General features: G+C 37.7%; 1 protein-coding gene across 1 annotated transcript in view; it reads left to right on the top strand.

Moving 5' to 3' along the window:
* The first annotated feature begins 3,022 nt into the window (after positions 1-3,022).
* Positions 3,023-19,821, top strand: part of LOC105392983 (protein kinase C and casein kinase substrate in neurons protein 1) — an 87,335-nt gene continuing 70,536 nt past the window's right edge. Inside the window, exons 1-2 of the mRNA XM_048625325.1 lie at positions 3,023-3,307; positions 15,505-15,588. The gene's annotated coding sequence lies outside the window, so the exon portion shown is untranslated. The remainder of the gene's footprint in view (positions 3,308-15,504; positions 15,589-19,821) is intronic.

The raw sequence follows: 19,821 nt of genomic DNA, 5'->3' as shown, positions 1-19,821 counted from the left end.
TTTACTTAAGTTTTATACAGCCCTGTGTCACCCCGTTTCAGCTTATCCTTTTTGCAACACCCTGTATGCAAAGTGGAAAAGATAGATAAGGCATTCAGGCAGTAGGCATTAACATTGCGGCTAACATAGAGAAAAACTGTCTAGAAGACCTTAAATTTTGTTTAAAATCACAAAACAATTTTCTGAGAAAAAAAAACCGACAGCATGAAAAGGACATTTTTACAAGCGATTTCATGATGGTCGTTGTCTGGCCGTTGTATGCTTGTATGGGTTGGATGGGGAAGGTCGAGGATAGAGTGCTGTGTGGCGCTCTTTGGGATGGGTATTCCAATGAACGATAACATAATGCTGATAATAATAAATCAATGCTACTTTTTAAAATATCTATTTCTAGTTATTTTATTTATTTAATACTTTATTGCACAAATATAACATAAGTGTACAAAAGGTGGACTTAATGCTAAGTTATAAAAATTAGAGTTGTTCTATTATCTGTGGAGGTTAGAAAAGTGGGTGTAAGTACCTGCACCTGGCTCTCTGGTATGGTAGGTACTTTTGGGTATATATCACGAAGGTCTAAACTTCCTGACTGAGCTTGGACCATTTCCCACCACGGTGATCCACTGCGTGTTGGTGGTTTTCCTTCAGAGTAACAGAGTAAGGGTATTATATTGTAGGTATGTACTTAAATTCCAAAGAAGTAATTGCATGGTATGGTACCTACGTAGGTATATGTATTATGTCAGCGCCACAGCCGGGATTCAAACCAGCATATCAAGTTTGAGAAGTCGTGGGCGCTACTGAGCTACCGCCACTACTCAAAATTACAATGGTTCCTGCTAGGTATTGGCTAACCAATCTAACCATACTTAATTTAATAGATAAAAACCATATTTTTTTCGAGTTAAGGGCCTCCGCCGACGCGGTTGCTCCGTGTGGTACATAGGCTCTCTAATTCGTAGCACAGTGGACGACGAGCTGCGAGCGCAAGGCTTAGGCTGGACGGGCGCCATGGCAGCTGCTGGGGACAGGACGGCGTGGCGCACTCTCGTGAAGAACCTCTGTACCACCGGGGTACCTTAGAACTTAGATCAACAACAACTAGTGCCTAGCTTGTCGAGCTAGTACCTGCTGAATAAACCTTCAGTAGCCGGCTGAGGAATTCTGCCATCTATCTCTTACACGCTGTACTCAGTATACTAAGGGCCAGCCTCGACCTTAGTAGGAAGTACTTTGAAAAATAGATGGCGCTGTTAAGGATAATACTAGCTCAAAAAAGAACTAAAACCTAGATAGCGCTGGTATCTTAGGAAGAAGTGGTTAGGTATAGGTTGGGTATAGGCCGTATAGGGACAGATCTGGGTATAGGTCATAGGTAAGCAAAAACGAACATATTTTCTTCTCAAAGAAGTTCATTTTCCATGCCACATGAGAAAACGGAAAGGAATTTTAATGTGCATAGTTTTTTTTTCGTATAGGCATTAAGACTGTATAAATATTTTAGATAAGTATAGCTGAACATAAAAGAGTAGAGAATAATTGAGGGCGTGGCAATCTAAGAAAGTGGCCACACTATTATAGTATAGAAAACGGACAAAAGTATCACGATACTTTAGCAGAAAAAATCAAAACGAGAAATGTTTCAAATATTTACTAATTATAAAATGCCACTTTTTGGGGAGGTTTATATTAAGAGAAGAAATTAGTAGGGGAGAGGGGGGCAGTCTTGAATGAATCTCATTAAATCAAATCAACTGTAACTTTTATTTCATTGTGTATTTCATGTTTTTTTGCACTGAAACACGTGTTGGTTATCACATTATGTAATTACTATAGGAGAAAAGTGATAGTATCACACATCGATATTTTATTACAGTTTTTTCTTGCTCAGGAAAAAGTTCAAATGTGCCCCGGCAATTCTTCTAAAACTGTGTTTACCGATTTTCCTGCAACAAATTATTTACTTGGTCAGAAAAGCAGTGACTTGCAAATTATTATGTCTGGGGAATTTATACCGACTCCATATTCTTACACATATTTTTACAATAGGTACTCCAACACGGAGAGACCGACACACATAGACACCTACAGCTGTAAAACTTATCGATACCCTTTTTGAGTCGGGGGTTAGTAAAAAAGTATCTAGACCTGATGTTTTAACAACATTAGCATTCAGACCCTGATGTCATGTAACGTTTGACACTAGTATTTTCTAACCTCTATAAGAATAACAAATACACATTGAAAGGCATTCTATTACATCAAAATAGTACTTTTTTACAAGAAATATAAGCAATGTATGTTAATGGTTAGAAATTAAGTACCTACTCACCAGTATAAAACGCTGCTCTTTCATAAACATCGTATATATTGACTAATTACTTCTCAAGCCTCATTCTCCGCCAAACATCGTAGTTAAACGCTGTAAATCATCTGTCTAGCTTCGCTGCGAATGGTTTTATTCATTTTCACCTCGTGAACAAACTCAACAATCCACAAAACTCCAAAATTAAGCAAAATTCGATTTGTTTATACAGGAACAGGGCGAGTTTGACATTCAATTCAAACCATAGAAACAGACCACAAATCACGAGTTTTTTTTTATTGCCAGGTTTAAATCTGTTTAGTTCCAAAAACATTAATCTCTACTCTTTTGTGTTCAGCTATAGTTAGGGAAGAAACAATAGGCACAAGATCACAACATTCCTGCCATATAATGATCCCATTGCATTGTTATTATTCTGAGCAAGAAGCTCAAGGAACGGACCATCCATTGAATCTCATTTTTTCTTAATGTTGCCGTCATACGTGTAAATGGTGTAAATAATACACAATAATAAATTAAGGTTTAGAACATAGCAAAACTAAACTAAATTTACCTGTAGTTTATGCTAAACATTTTTTTATTTGTTTCTTCAATATAATATAAATCAAACAGCAAGTACAGCAACAGCAACACAAATAATTATTATGAAGAGACGGCAACATTAAACATGAACGTGACCACTTTTTAGTTTTTAGCTGGCAAGAAATTTAGTGATGGCCGATCTTTCAGTGTGTGTGGTTGCCGATGACCGTTGCTGAATTTTTGTGTAAATTAATCGCGTTTCCTTTAAATTCTGTGCAATTCAATTACTGTGTATCAAATATTCGGATTCCCGCGTGTTCAAGTGCCATTTGGTGTAAACTCACAGAAAAAGTGGTGTTGTCGACTTATTTGTGTGTCCTCTTGTAATAGGATCAGTGGTCAATACATATTGGATTACCGTGCTCTTTGCGCTGTTTATTTAATTGTTGAAGACTGCAGGTAGGATAAGAGTCCATATATTTATATTTGTATAGTTTTTAAGACGTTTGTTTGCGATGTTAAGGTGTCATGAACCCTTGAAACCGTGGTGTCATCCAGTCATACGATGGCTCCGTAATTTTGCTCCAAGATAACGGAGGATGTAAGTTGATTGCGCAGATTGTGATAAGATTTCCTCGTACCTTTTGCTTAAAACCCGCTCGAGATTGCTCGGATACTGCAGAGTATCGTCAACAATTTTACGGTTATTATTTGATTCAGTTTACAACTGTTCTTTACGATTTGAACATGATGTTTTATGCTCTGGTTGCCACTGAAACCTTTAATTAAATTTACCAAATTGAGTGAAAGCTTTCTGCAGTCTCTTCAATACTTGTTTCGTTATCTGGCGTATGTGGAATGCATCAGTCCACCTTCTCCTGCCTCACCCATGCTGTTAACTATTATGGCATTTTGATCTTGGGTTCAGTGTCTGATCTTTCAGTAGGCATCTAGGGTAAACACAAATACTCTTATTATAAATCATAGACTAACAATAGTACTGGTATAGAACCAGTTAGTCCGGAGCTTTCACGCATATTATACTAAACCTGAACCATCTTTAGTCTTCCTTTTAATATAAGGACTATAGAACAAACTGTAAGTCCTACCAACTAACTGTAACTTTCCAAATCCAACTGGGTATTGCAACTGGATATTTTACTAAATACCTGTTAATAATCCTACACACTATTCCCTACCTACTGAAATATTTTTTTGCAAAACATCCACAACTAAACATTAGATTTTCTTATAAAGATTCTGTTAATACATAACTGGCAATTACTTTTGTAACTGTATTTAACTTAAGTATGTATGGGCCTTTTCCCCATGACCAGTTATGTTAATTTATAGATGACAATCTTATATCATCATCATCCCGCAGTCATTCACTGCAGGATAATAATAATAGGCCTCTCCCAAGTAAAGCCACAATACTGTCCTAAACATTATTTCTCCAGCCCCTACTGACCACTTGTCTAAGACTTATTTCTTTTATAAAATAAATAATACAAACTTACAGCAAGACCAATGCACAAATCATTGTTAGGTAAGTAGGCAATATTTTTTATATAAAATATAATTTACACAAAACATTACAACAAATAGAATTTAAATTACACAAAATAAAAAAAAACATAATGGAAGGTTGTCGGTGGATCTAAGCTGATGGGCCCCCACACTAAAAGTACATCCTGCCGGTGATGGTACAGAAGCATGGACATAGTACATTACAGTTGGACTGGTCCACCAACTTAATTTTCCTCAGAGTGATATGGATTACATATCACATCAGAAATCAAGTTATTTTTCAGATAAATAAGTGTTACCCTCTGACATGTACAATCATTCAAACAGAATTTCTTTTTTCATTAAGCTAAATGACCACTTAGTATAAGTGAGCAGAATTTTTGTCTCATTAAGTGAAAGAGAGTTTCAATTTGATCATTTGTTTTATTGAAAATTATACTGCTGATTCCTCAGTCCACTGTCCACCATACACAAATTAAATTTAAAAGATTTAAATAGTTTGAAAGAGTTGTAAAACTTATTTTCTAATGATGTCAGACAAATTGTTAACATAAGTTTGAAGTATTTATAACTTACAAGGTTATGTCAGTTGTTAGTGAAATCATTAAAATGTTGTTTTGTTCAGTTTTCTGTTCATTGTGTATTGGCATCAATTACTTGCCTCTGCGCTGCATGGAATAATAAAATCTGTCACACTGAACATTGTTCTTTTTCAAATTACTTACTGCATTAAGAAGATAGTCAGCTTGCTTGACTTTACATGAAAATATTTTACTATATCATCGCTGAAAAGGCAAAATGTTCAATGTCATCTAAAATTATTTGCTAACATGAGTGTTATGTATTGAAGAAGTTGTTGACTGTTCTATCTATTCGAACTGATTTTTCAATGGTCAGATAAAAGTTTCTGGGTAATAACTCGAATGCTTTGGCGTCATTTGTATTAGACAGTGACAACAACAATGTCTCAGACAACTTTTAAATGTGACTATGTATTGAAAACCAGCTCTAAGTATGAACAAATTTAATAAACATTCTAAATCTAAAGACCTATCTATTGTATCTCACGCTGAGTTGGTTGGCGGAATTTCGGAAATACCTATAGAACTGGTTGCAAGGCCGTTGGCGGACCATGCGCCTGTCACTTGCACTCTACGGGACATACCATAGCCCAGTGTTTTTCAACCTTTTTCATTATGCGACCCCCCTGGGAGGAAATTTTGGTTTCGCGACCCCCTTGACCCTTCGGTTTTTTTATCATGTAAGTAAGTATACAGGGTTATTGGTAAGTATACCTGATCCTTTCAGGAGGCGATAGAGGAAGGCATTTCCAGTCGATTGAACCCTATATTGCATTATCCGAAACTTAACAATTTCTAAGATATTAAATATTTTTATTTAAGTTTTTTTCAATTTTCGCTTAAAAAACTAGCTATATTTCAATTAGTTTTTTGTTTTACATGTAAGTAAACTAATTAAAACTTATATAATAAACTAATTAAAAGTGCATTATTCGACTTAAATTAGATACAATACTTACCACAAAATAGTTAAACATTTTTTTTTAATATTCAAAACGTAAAAACAAATAAGTTAAATTAAAAAAAGAATGTCATTCTGCACTACAGCTTAAAAACATTCTCAACTTACTTATAAGCTTTCAAATAAGATATGTTAATATCAAATCAATTTAGGTATCACCAACATATGGCCAAAACAACCAGAGAAGGCGGAAAAAACAGGTTTGTTTAATTTGAGGTATTGTGTCTAATAAAATTTAAGTCGAATAATGCACATGTACCTATTTCATTATTTTAATTAGTTTATGAAGGTGTTACTTATGCAAAACAACCAAAAAGTAATTGAAAAATGGGTAGTTTATAAAATTTTCGGTTTTAAGCTTAAAGTTTTGGCAAAAACTTAAATATTTAAATTAAATATCATAGAAATGGTCTAGTTTCAGATAATTAATTATTGGGATCAATCGACTGGAAATGCCTTCCTCTATCACCTCCTGAAAGCATCAGGTCTATTTATAAATAACCCTACAGGGTGTATATGTGAATGTTACAGTATTATTATTTATGGTGTCCATGATTAATTAATAAAATATTCATTGTCTTTATTAATATTTTTTTACTTAAGTACCCAGTTTTTTCGATTTCTGGCGACCCCCCTACAGAGGCTTCGCGACCCCCCAGGGGGTCGCGACCCACAGGTTGAAAAACACTGCCATAGCCCATAGCCTTACCAAGAATTGCATGGGTAAAATGTAATTGGAACTTTAGTATGTATACTGCAGTTGGGAATTTATCTATCTGAGATATTGTTGAGAACATTTTATTGGAATTTAACTGGATTTGCAATAATAAATAACCTCTTGGTGGGTAATTTGCCCCACTTTTTAAAAAGTCGCGAACATAAGCCTAAATACTCCCATTGTTTTTAATTAAAATAACTACAGAATGTTCAATCTGGTTGGTAACTATGAAATAAAATATTATTAATATTATAAACCATATGAATGATTATTCATTTACTGACAACGTGACAACACACACGCTAGGTTTTTTACCCATGAATTATTCGTCTTCTCGGTTTTCCTACCAGCCACAGATTTGCTCCCATGAGTTAATCCATAGTAGCTACGAGGCTTAAACTATATCGAGAGTGCCTATCATAATTTATCTGGACTAGACTATATACTTCGCTGACTGCTAATGGTGACTAGCCTAGTTATAACTTGCTGCTGAAGTTAGATTAACATTTTTGATTTATCCTTAAGCCAATACAAAAAAGAAGTTTTAGAAAGATTTAAAAAAATGTGATAAGTTTCGTTAAACATAATACCTATATATTATTATAATATAGCTACCTATATTTACTAAATTTATTGTTAACCTTAAGGGTCTGCAATAGGGAATCGAGGGTTGGCATTGTCATAGAATTATGTAGTAAATGATGCTCTACAGCCTTGAAAAAAATCACACAGGTAGTTGAAGAGTCTAGCTAGGTGCTGAATCATTCGAATTTAAGTAAATGATTATGGATAACTGTAAATTAATTTCAGAATATCAAGAAAAACCAGTCAATCACACTCCCGTATTGTAACAACTGTGTCGTAATTATTAAGAATTTTCATATGATTTTTATCATATTATAAAGTTAAAGGCTTGGACTAGGCGCTAAATACCTTGTTTTTTAATAAACACACACTTATTTTGTGTAAATTAATCCCAAACTTGAGCAATTTTTTCCCCTCAAATCTTCATACAAATATCTATGGCGGCTTTCTGTGTTATAAAATCATAAACACAAGTGACGTTTGACTCAGTTGGCCGCTGGCCTCCAAAGAAGGGTCACGTCGGTTTAGGCAGCACTGACAGCTCGCGATCTTATCGTGTACAGATACAAAATCACTGCACATTGGTTGTCATTGCACTTTTTCAACTTTTATGACACCAACATAATTTGATTTGAAATTGAGGAAGCATAATTCTTCCAGTATATTCAATACATTAAATTAAATTAGATAGTGTGCAATATTTTCGTGATATTACAGTCTCGTAAAGGTCTGATGAGGAGCAGGAATATAGCGAATGGATCTAAGTGATGACAATACGCACGAACATTAGGTTAGGGATCAAAAATACAGTCTCTTGGTGCTGGTTGAGGTATGGTCTCGTGAGGATCTGATGAGGGCAGTAACACGGTGGTGGCTCAATTTTATTTCAAAGATGTTAATAGCTAAAAGCATCGAGTTTGGGCTATTAAGTATGTTTTTCAGAGAGAGAGAAAGAGATTTTGTTTTTCCTCTGGAAGTGTTAGGTTTACTGGGTTTACTAAGTTCATTCTGTTAATGGCATCAAGTTGTTATGTGTTCATAAGTAATAATTATTTATTAACAAAATGCTGTTGATTCTCCACGAAAATGTAAAAATAAAAATAAAATAAATAAAAATAAATTCGTAACGTAAAATTGTCAATGACGGAATTTCTTCTATAGACAGTAGCCACAAAAAAAACAAACGATAGATGGCGTGATTTGAAGATAAAGATACATTTTTTCGACACATAGACAGCAACAACAAAAAAATTTAAAGAAAAGAAACACATACTTATACAAAACAACAAAGAAAAAAAAGGATACACATCAAAATAACTGGAAAAAATATAAGCCCCAATTTACTTGTGTGGGTCATAATATTTTTTTTGGGGTACTCCCCATCTATGCGAAATATAAGCTTGATATCTTTACCCGTTTCTGAGAAAAAGGGCGGTGACTGACAGTCAGTCAGACAGACGGACAACAAAGAGATCCTATAACGGTTGCTTTTTTCTTTTGACGTTCGAAACCCTAAAATTAAGTAAAAATATTATGCTGCCAAAAAATGTACTTACAGGTATTGAAAAAGCGGTATATAAACAAATTATACCAGCAGAGGGTTCACCATTTAGCTGAATGTTACTTAGAAAACGGCCTTGAGTGGCGGTCAAGTTGGTCCCCGCCTGCGATACTTTCCATTAACATTGGGACTCGTTTTCATGTTTTTAGCGTACAGTCAGGTTTTTAGTTTTTTATAATTGTATTTTTTTATTTGTAACTTTTTAGTTGTTTTTATTTTATGAAATTTTACGTCGGTAGGTAGTTCATGATCATTTTTTATTTCAATAATTTTGGTGTTGTTATTTAAATACGTTCAATATGCATATTTTTGTAATGTGAAAATCAAGTCCTTTCATTTGATACCTTACACGGCAAAGTTGAATTATTATTTTTTCGATCATCACGTTATGTCCTCAAGAGGGCGCTATGTACATTTTAATGGAACGTCACATAGCCTATAGCCATCGCGCCATCAATACGCTTCTAACAATACCTCATACATCAAAATCTATCAAGCCGTTTAGGCTACAGGAGGGAACAAAGAAACAGACAAACATACATATATACATACATACAATCAAAAAACATTACCCTCCTCCTTCGGCAGTCGGGTAAAAAGGAGTAAGACAGGGGGTCATTCTGAACTTTTGCTCTACGAGTTTTGGAAATTAACAAAAAAATACCTTTTTCATAGAAACTTTGTTGGACATGTGACTTTTTACCATGGAAAACGAATAATTTTTCGCGAATTTGCAAATCTCGTAGAACAAAAGTTGTTCAGAATGACCCCTTGAGTCATCCCCTTTTGGCTTAGTATAGCCCTTTTGCGACACTATGTATTTACTTTGCTTTGTCGTCGGGGTTCAGTTGGCTGGAGGATGCCCGAAACTTATTATCTACACTTTAATACTTTTAGTTACCTTTCTACAAGTAAATACCACATTTGTTTGAGAAAGCTAATCGGGTTCCGAGTATAGAGTAAAGTGGCACCCCTATTAATTTCTACTCTTTCCTGGTGCCTACACTGTAAGTAAGAATTATACTTACTTACCCTAAAATCACCCAAAATGTACTTGAACATAATTGTCAATAAAGTTGGCGAGTAAAAGTTTATCGACCCACTGTGCAAACTTACATGTGTGCGTGTCACTGCGTGTGCTGTGTGAAGAGCATTGAAAACCCAAAATTGGCGCGGCACGTCACCCTGTACGGGCCCTTAAACTAAACTAAACTGTATTATTATTCTTTAAGTGTAAACGTAGCTATGTACCTAGTGTGAATTAATGTAATATTAGTGTATCTTTTTATGGAACTCCAGGTCTATTTACAAAAATGTTTGTTAAATTATTAGTAAGTGACTGTTTGTTTCCTGAATAAAATAAATAAAATAAAATAAAATAATTGCTTACTATTGAACGAATGGCTTAGCGTCAGTAAACTTCACTGAATTTATCATTCTCGACGCGCAAGTTGCGGTTTTGTGGTATTTGAACGTTTCTAGAGCGCTCAATACATTATGCTGACATATTTGTGAAGATAAACTGCGGTGGGTAACATAGGATCGGTTTTTTTCTATAACATAATAAATAACTTCTTGATGCCTGAGATAATATATATTGATTCTTTCGTAAGATGTATGAGTAGGTATTACACTCACGGGCAGTGAAAAAGATAAATTACTCCTAAGCGGATTAAACAAACTTAATTATGCCTTTTGCAATATTTAACTATATTAAACGATGCATCAGAATATTACCAACTATAATCCAAAATAATTTGTTCAAACTTCCTATTCAATGTTAAAAAAAATTCGGGCCATTTGGTGTCTGCATTTTGTAAGTGGAACTGTTTCTTTGCACGTGAGTGTATAAATGTATAGAACTTCACATCAAGTTTCTAATTAGGTGGTCTATTGATTAGCCAACAATATGCGAGCCCTCGAGTATTTCTCCTACAGGGTGTTCTGCTCGGCCTCAACTGTTCTATCTCTAATGAAATCCCACAGGGACCAAGCCTGTCGTTAATTTAACGAGAACCTTCCTCTATCATCATGAATCAGCAATTAAAACCGTCTGCGATTCGCGTTAGCAAATGAAACGGCTTGTTTCAAACTAATTAAGCATTCGTTATTAGAATTAGCACATTCAAAATTTCTTCCTGCGTCCTTGCCGATGCATTCGTGAAATAGTTTGCGTCACACGGGGGCTGATTCTAGCGAATGGTTTAACAAAATTTAATGATAGTGGAAGCACGCTCCGTCGCGTCGTGTTGCAATGGCGCCCAGCTATTTCCGGAATAGAGTAGAAATTGGGCCGAGCTGCCTAACCATCCGTCCGCTCGGGCATGCCTTGGAATTGGCCCCCGCTCGCCACACGCTCAACCGTAAACATACAATGGGCTTTTCATCACTGCGCAATTTTTATCAACGGATATGGATTGCGATTTAGGCAGTGCTCACTGCTCAGCCAGGCGAAGACTGATTTCAAAACTCCAGACTCATCCCCCAAAACATTACAGTCTATCAGGATTAATAAAGACAATATTTATCTTGTTTAAAAGAAGTATGTACAATATATACATATAAAATATGTATTATATAGGGGATATTCCCCTGCCCAATGAGATGAGACTTATTATGCAAAGTACACCCGTGCGCCCTGACGTTTTACGGTCAGTTAGTTCCATTCATTTCACAGTTAATTAGGCACGAGACGATTAAAATCTGCATCGATTTCTCGTTGACTTGCAGTGGGTTTTTTGCTCTGAACCTCTCGGATGTTAAACAAACACACAAAGTGGTGATTTGCATCGGAGGAGAAGCATTGTGTTGCCGCATCCATCCCGGCTGTGTGCTGGTATCTGCGGGGCTGCTGAGCCGTGCGGAGATATTCGCTAACGAGTAGATTAGCGCAATTTGGACTAGAGATGTAAATGTAACGAATATTCGGCCTTTATTGGGTATTCGGCCACTGTGACATTTCATACATAAAATGTAATTTTCGGTATGAATGAATCATCATTGAATAAATAATCATTAATCTTGCAATCGAAAATGTTAGATAGATAGAATACAATTTATTTGTACACCAAAACAGAATAATAAAATTAACTAATTGTAACTTAATTAGGGTACAAAAGGCGGTCTTATCACTAAAACCTATCTCTGCCAGACAACCTTAAATATATGTTTCGTAATAATTGATAAAAATAGTATGTTTCCTTTTTATACAAGGTGTTGAAAAAGATCCGTCAGAGAACTAAGGTTACCGACATAGCTATCAAAATATGCAAGCTGAAGTGGCAGTGGGCTGGTCATATCTGCCGAAGAACCGATAACCGTTGGGCTAGACGAGTTCTCGAGTGGAGACCACGAACAGGCAAACGCAGCGTGGGACGCCCTCCTGCCCGCTGGACTGACGACCTTAGGCGGGTGGCGGGTAGTGGTTGGATGAGGAAGGCCGAGGACCGAGTGTTGTGGCGCTCCTTGGGAGAGGCCTATGTCCAGCAGTGGATGATTATTGGCTGATGATGATTGAAAAAGATAATAGTAAGGCTTGAACAAATCAAGCCTGCCGAATATTCGGGTTTCGGCTAAATCACTAATACCTAATCATTATTCGTTGCATCCCTAGTGTGAACCTCGGACGGCTCTCGTTTTGCAATTCTCGAAGCTCCAATTTCTTTTTGTATTTGGCGTTCAGTTATGGCGGATTGTATGACTGGTGGCTGTTGATTATTTAATTGAGGAGTGTACCGGAATAACGCAGTATGTTACATATTATCTATGGACGGAAAAACGCTACTATTACAGCTTTGTTTTTATAGCATTATACATAATTATTTTTATATGAAAATTGCCTGCAATAGTAGCCTTTTCGCATTGTTAGTTAGTTATAAAATATCGATATATAGGTGATTTTCCTCAAATTATTTATACAACGATGGTGAGTAAGCTACACCCGATTCCAATCGAAATATTAGAAACGGAACGGAAGGTCTCACCCCGCGGCCGCGACCAGTCACTTGACTAGTTGACCACGCGGTCCACGGATTCCTCGGAACCTGCTCGCCGGCGCCGGTGCAACGAAACTGAACTTTTCCCCGATGGCTATAATTTCTATTTCCGGTTGTAGCACAAGATTCGGAGCGGCGTGGGCCGGCCGGTGGTATTTTAATGGGCCCGCGGTCGCGCTCGCCGGTGAACATGTTATTTATTGAGAGACCAAGTTCACGGAACCTAGCGGTCGCCGCGGCTAGGTGCAGACGGCGGCGGCTCACTCTAGCTTACGACTCTAGGGAGTCACAGTCTAAATCGACGAACGAATGAACAAAAAGCTTGGGAAATACAAAACTGCAGCGCTAACCAGGACCCTATCTCGTTGTATTTTAGACAGTGACCCCACTGACTCGTTGTATTAAACGTACCGATTGCTGTCGTTCGTTCGTTCTTTTGTGAAGCTGGAGAGACCCTTCAGGGGTCTGGGAATGGAACATGTAGTTGTGTATGCGCATTACCCGGTGCGACCCGCCATTTGCGATTGTGTGCTGCCGCATGGTCTATTATTGACCTCGACTGAAAAATATGGGTGCTGTTCGTTTGTACTGTGTCTAACGTGTATGTATATGTAAAGTATTATAGTAAATATTTTATATATGTGCTATGTAGTATAGGTTTGGCCTAGGAATCGTAACCATTGTGGTTTTAATTTCTTCTTATCTGTTTTATAATGTTTAAATTTTTTTTTTATCGAGGTCCCTTAGTTATGTTTGCATTGTATTTCTATTAGAAGAGCCTGTTTATTAACATGTTCAAATCTAACGGTCAACAAGACAACTTTTGTACCAACTTGTTTTTTTTTAACAAGCAATAAAACCTAATTTACCGTGGTGCGTTTAACAAACAACTTATTGGTCGGTGAAGGTTTAGCACCGTGACAGGGCACCTTTCTACATTCCTAACCTCAGGTTAAGATACACATCTCGGATACACAACAGTAAGCAACTCTATGTCTGCGAGTGGTAGAGATTGGCCATTCCGCAGAGGTCAGCCATTCGGTCAACCGTGGCCATTGTAATGTCCGATAATCTAAAATACCTATTAAGAGACACTCTGCAAGGCCGTGATAGATAGTGAGTCAGGTTTGGATACTGGAGATACCGTTCACTATTACGTTTTAGCCATAAAAGTAGCCTTGTTTACTGTAGGAGGTTTTATTACGTGTATTTATTGGAAACTGATTGTATCTCAATATTTAAAGTGTTTAGCTTCTTTATAAATAAGTATGCTATATTTATGATGAGAATAAACATACTTCGTTGCTATCAAATCGCGAAAGCATTTCAATGAGGCAACATAACTCCCAATTTACGTTAACACGCTCACCGCAACGCCTCACTTTCATCGCAACGCCCTAACCCACTTGTCTCTAATGATATGAATGAGACAAATAACCAACTATCTCTTTAGACACGTCGTACGGCAGTTTTGACCGGAATAACGGATCTACTACGATCATTGCTCACGTGAAACCGGCAGTGGCGGTCATCTTCTCACGACGTTCATCCATCCTCATTACCTCTCCCTCAACCCTCAACTACGATTCATCAGCGTCCTCCTTAATTGGATGTTGTAGACCAGCCGAGAGGGATACCCAGGGTGCATAATACAATTAGCGGATTGCGGCCGACCAAAGATTATAGATAAGTGGCGGCGTCTATTCTCGGAGCCACATAACAGAGTTCGAAGACTCCGGGCGTGGGAGGCTGATGATTCAAGGTCGCGCAGGTGGATTCCTCGAGCCAATACTTTATACATAGTTGAACAGGTAACAAGCTCGTTTCGGAATAACTCCCGGACGCCTTTCTTGGTCTTATTTATTACCGCCGTGTCCACGGTACAGCAGAGATGAATTCACAATGAAATGCCGAGTGCTCTCATGGCATAAGTACTGATTAATACCGTGAACTGTGGGTAGGGATTGTGTGCCTTGCGCGCCGGTGGTAGGGTTGAGTTTTTGCTGCCAAGGTATAAATGATGGGGCCGAGATAATGCGAAAAAACCAGTAGGACCGGAGAAGAGGGTCGTCCAAGGACGCCCATTGTGATGATGCGACTCTGCAGGTGAGCGCCGCGTCCCGCGCTTACCTTACTGTATACATTATACCTATACAATGTACATACACGTATACATAAATGTATAACACGAAGCGTGACCTTGAGCCGTGGTTCCGCAACCTACATTCGAGTTAATTTCGAATTCGCAAAGAGCTTTTGAAGACGGATATAAAAAGCGGGATGGATGTTCAGCGCGGCGCATATTTATTTTGCTTGGGGCGCGCGCGTGTGTGGGTGAGCTCGCGTGTGTATGACAATCTGGTTCGCGGTTGCAAATTGGTTTGGATTTCAAGGACAGGTTTGCGTGTCTTCTTCAATAATAATAATAATGATGATACCCTTACGACCAGGTTATTTATGAAAGCATTTTAGGTCTGTGAAGATTTGATGAACTGTTTCCATAAACGTTTTGTTTTTAGTTTTGACACACAGTAAGAATGGGATGGTTTATTGTCACTTTTTTAATCCTTCAGTCCTACGTTTCCTCATAAGAATCGTTTATGTACCTTAGTCAGCCTTCGCCGCGACGTGACTGATAGAGAGACGAACACACACATTATTAGATACATCTTATTATTAGACCATTGATTCAATGCATATCTGATTGTAGTTTGTTTTGTTTCAGCGGCATCGTCAGCACCCGAAGCCAGCATAGATGAAACGTCACTAGCGACCTCTCTGAGCGCCAAGCTGCTCTAGGATTTCAAATGTAAGTTGTTTAAATCTATCTACTAGCTGTTCCCGCGCGCTTCGCTTCGCATTAAAAAGTTTTCCCGTGGGAATTCCGGGATAAAAGGTAGCCTATGTTCTTTACCAGGGTCTAGACCATAATTATGTATACCAAATTTCATTCAAATCCGTTCAGTAGTTTTGGCGTGAAAGGGTAACAGACAGACAGACAGACACAGTTACTTTCGCATTTATAATATTAGTTAGGATTTGTACATTGTATGTTGTTTCATACATTATCGTATTTGCTTTCTTATCTTATCTTGAAAGTGCTATTTTTGCTGTAAATTTTCCTGAACAGATTTACTAAAACTCAAGTTGTGACAAGTGGTAGTTGAATAAATCAGCCCGTGAATAGTGATATAAGTTATACTGATATGCGTATGCCTATAATCACATGCAGGTATGAATTTGGATCTTCCAATACTTATTTATAAATATAGATATTTGATGTTCCTTCCACAAAAGGTGATCTCAAATGCATACTTGACATTCAACACAATGTCGTGCCTTCACAGTTCAGTAATTCAATTGAAATTGAAATCACTGCCATTGGTATTATTCGGGCAAACATCGCTTGCTTATGTAACTCCGTCCTTCTATCACTGATAATAATGGTCTAATAAATAAGGAACAGAAAGTCATAATATGATATTTACATATTATTTTTAAAAGGTTTGGTGTGATTTGGTTTTTAAATTTTTTGATACAATTCTTCATTGTTAAGGATATCTTAACAATAATATCGTTAAGATTACAATAATATTGTCATATACTAATATACTAATTTAATCTATTATATTGTTAAGATATCCTAGGAGACAGGAAATGCTAAACCTGTTTCTGTTGAAACATTTTACGAGCATCGTAAGGAAACACTTTGTTCAGAATCACATCTTTCACGCGTTGCCAAGAAATTGTACGTTGAGGCGAGAGCAGTCACCTGGATATTTCTGCACAATATAGGTCATTGTGCCTATAAATCATATAAATAACAGTCATATTATGTATTAAGATACAACAATCCTAGTTTAGTTCATCATTCTCTGTAAGCGAGGCATTTTGTCTGAACTGCTGCCCTATACCTTCTTTGACAATAAATGCTGAAGATTTTTTGTGGGATAGAGATAATCTGAGAACAATTTCTTTTTGACAGTGGCAATTAGATTTTAAAGAGGACCAATTATCCACACATTTTGAATCTGTCTCCTTAGATTTGTGTGATGGCCGATGACGCTATAATTGTATATATGCAAAAAGTTGGTGGTACAGGGTCATTTTATGACCAGTTTCTGGGCTCGGCCGCCGTCGCCGGTCCACTTCTGGTCACGGGCGGATGCTCCCGCATTCAGCGCCGGATATGGCTGCCCAGCGCCCATGCTAATGCAGATATAGTCCTGTCCGACTGTCAGTCTTTGTTACAGGAGAGCTATACTAGCTTGACAAAAAACGAACGATAGCTAGTATGCATGCATTTGGTACGTTTAATACGACGAAATAGAGTCGTGGTAAGCTAGAGTGAGCTCACAGGAGGGACCTAGTTGCTACGATTAGCACTAGTTACATGCAAAGTACGTATTGGGTATGACCTAAATTCACATCATCGGCATCCGATATTCCATTCTTCATACAAAAAGAACAATAGTTAGCTAAAGTTTAACAAGTTTTTGTAGATATAAATTTTATGGATTAGACTTGACAGCGTGTAAGTGTAACTTCTACACTAGTTATGTGTTTAACTACAGCAAGTAAAACGTTTATTACCTACCTATTAGCTAAACTATCATAACTGGCGCGACCATCCATAAATCTATTTAATATGGCAAATAACGTTCGGCTTCCCCAAATACGAGAGTTCAACGTCTCGCCACACTCGCCGTGTCTCACTGGTCATTGTAACAATGTGATGCTAGTTTACGCACGTCGTGGACATTTAAATATGCTTAGTTATGGTTTATCATGTAAATATATTACTTGAGTAAATTTTTTACATTGGTTTTTTGCTGATAAACTGTACTCTGTGAGCTAACCAGTCTTTGCTTTCTACGCTTTCCGTCTGTGAATCTTCAGATGTCAATTTAGCGTAAGAATCCATGTCCCCTAAATCGGAACCTCTGCTCCGGTATCCGAATGACTTCCGTCCGGCTTCCCCCCATTAGCCACCACAAAGACACGACTAAACGCCGTCACCGACGCAGCTAAACACAGAAAGTCACATCGTTAGGTGAAGAATGCGAAAGCGAGACAGGTTCATCTGACGCTATAACTTTTTAGTATTGTAGTCCGTGCACTTGTCTGTGGTTGGTTTAGCGCAAGAGATTGTCAAAGGAAATATGAATGTATTGATAGACACTGAAGATCTACGTTATTTCAGTCTTTAGAGAGAAGCTGAAAGATGAAAAATATAGCTCTTTTGTCGTGCTTCCCATAGTCATGAAAAGCCATCAGCCTCGCATGGTTGTTTATCTTCCACATCTTGTCAATATTTTCTTCAAGATTTTCACCAGCTGTTGGTTTCACAGCTAATTCTGTTTCAGCTACCTCATCCCTTGCCAATTACAGTTACTTACATAATTTCATACAATCTAATTGTAAGTAAATGCACTGTACGGTGGCCTGCGCCTAAAAGTATACAGGCGGCGATTTTAAAATAGCGATCTCAAGCTCACATGCTGCTCAAGCACATCCACATAAACACCACTGCTACACACATCACACACAACACATCCCCGGATTTATAACAGATGTAGCTGGTCCCTTCATCATCAGGGATCGCTATTTTAAAAACTCCGCCTGTATACTTTTAGGCGCAGGCCACCGTACACTAAAGCGTGTAACATGTCTAGTGAAGATATCCGTAGCATGTCGCTATGCATTCGTCATGTCGTGCCGCGGAATAAGACGCACGACCTCGCATAATCGTGTTTGTCAGGACGCGGCGATGGGTGATTCTTATAGCACCTCGCTGCTGAAGAATCTGTGCCCAGTCTGTGGTACTACAGGTGTTTTGATTGTGCCGGAATTGAGACCTGACATTTTAATGGATTACTCTACTCTACTAATGAATTGCAACTTCAGGTTTCATTCGATTAAGTCCGGTGCACATACAACTGAATAGCTGTGCTAAACCCATGCATTCACCCATAAAACCAAGGGCCACTCCTCCCAGACTAAAAGGCATGAAGGTAGATCCATGTCCACTTTCTAAGAACCGCATTAATTTCAAGTGAACCATCCAGAATAGTGTAGTTTTCGTGTTAGAACAATATAAATGACTGCTCGCTCACGACGGATGAAAGTACGACACGTCGCGACAATGTGTCATCGCGCTAAGTACATAATTGTGATCGGTGGTGTTTGTTCAATCGTTTCGTGATCCTCTCACCTGCACGACACACTCGCACCTACACGTACGGGTTTAGAGACGCTTATCACTTGAAGGTCAAAGGTTGTTGACGTGTTGTTATAAATGTGGTCCCGCAGTTTATTTTAAGCTGCGTACAGTCCGGCCAAACGAACGCCAACGAATGGGTTTCGTTGACCTTTGTTGCTGCAATCTGCCCTGTATTATGTATGATAAATATCCATCGTTGGGCGTTCGTTGGCCGTTCGTTGGGTCGGTCTGTACGCAGCTTTATAAGAGTCGGGGTGAAAATGAGAGTTTCCGCTCATTTGGATACACTCCGTTTGCTCGGCGAGGAATGTAGGAATTATTTAATTAGAATTATAATTAATTTTGTCGTTAAGAAAAGACCAGGGATTGCAGTTACGAAACTCGAAATTGTTGAATATTGTGGAATATTTTAGAAGGTGCCGGTTGAGTGTTAACTCGTTTTGATTGGCAGATCGTTTAAGTCTGCGTTCCGTTTATGTTAATTGAAATATTTCACCCGATCTCTAATTGTTTGTCATTAGTTTCTGGACTTATTGGAATGCAATGTGCAGTGCAATTTAAAATATGTAATCGAAACTCATACTCATAACCAGTCAAAACTCAAGCTTTAAATTTATATTCCGTCACGGAGCTGTTAAAAGTACCTACTTATTAACATAACAAACAAACTGAGTGTTGATTGTCCCTAAATAAAACATGAAAAAACATCTTCTGACATTACGATAATTGCCGACCACTGCCACTTTCAATGCACATCCTCAATCTCAGATTTTTGTTCGTGCCCTTAGTATTCAATCAAAATATCGCAATGCAACTTAC

Source organism: Plutella xylostella, chromosome 14 (assembly GCF_932276165.1).
Source record: "Plutella xylostella chromosome 14, ilPluXylo3.1, whole genome shotgun sequence".
Lineage (NCBI taxonomy): Eukaryota > Metazoa > Arthropoda > Insecta > Lepidoptera > Plutellidae > Plutella > Plutella xylostella.
Note: the sequence above shows the minus strand (reverse complement) of the source record. Positions and strands in the feature narration are given on the sequence as shown.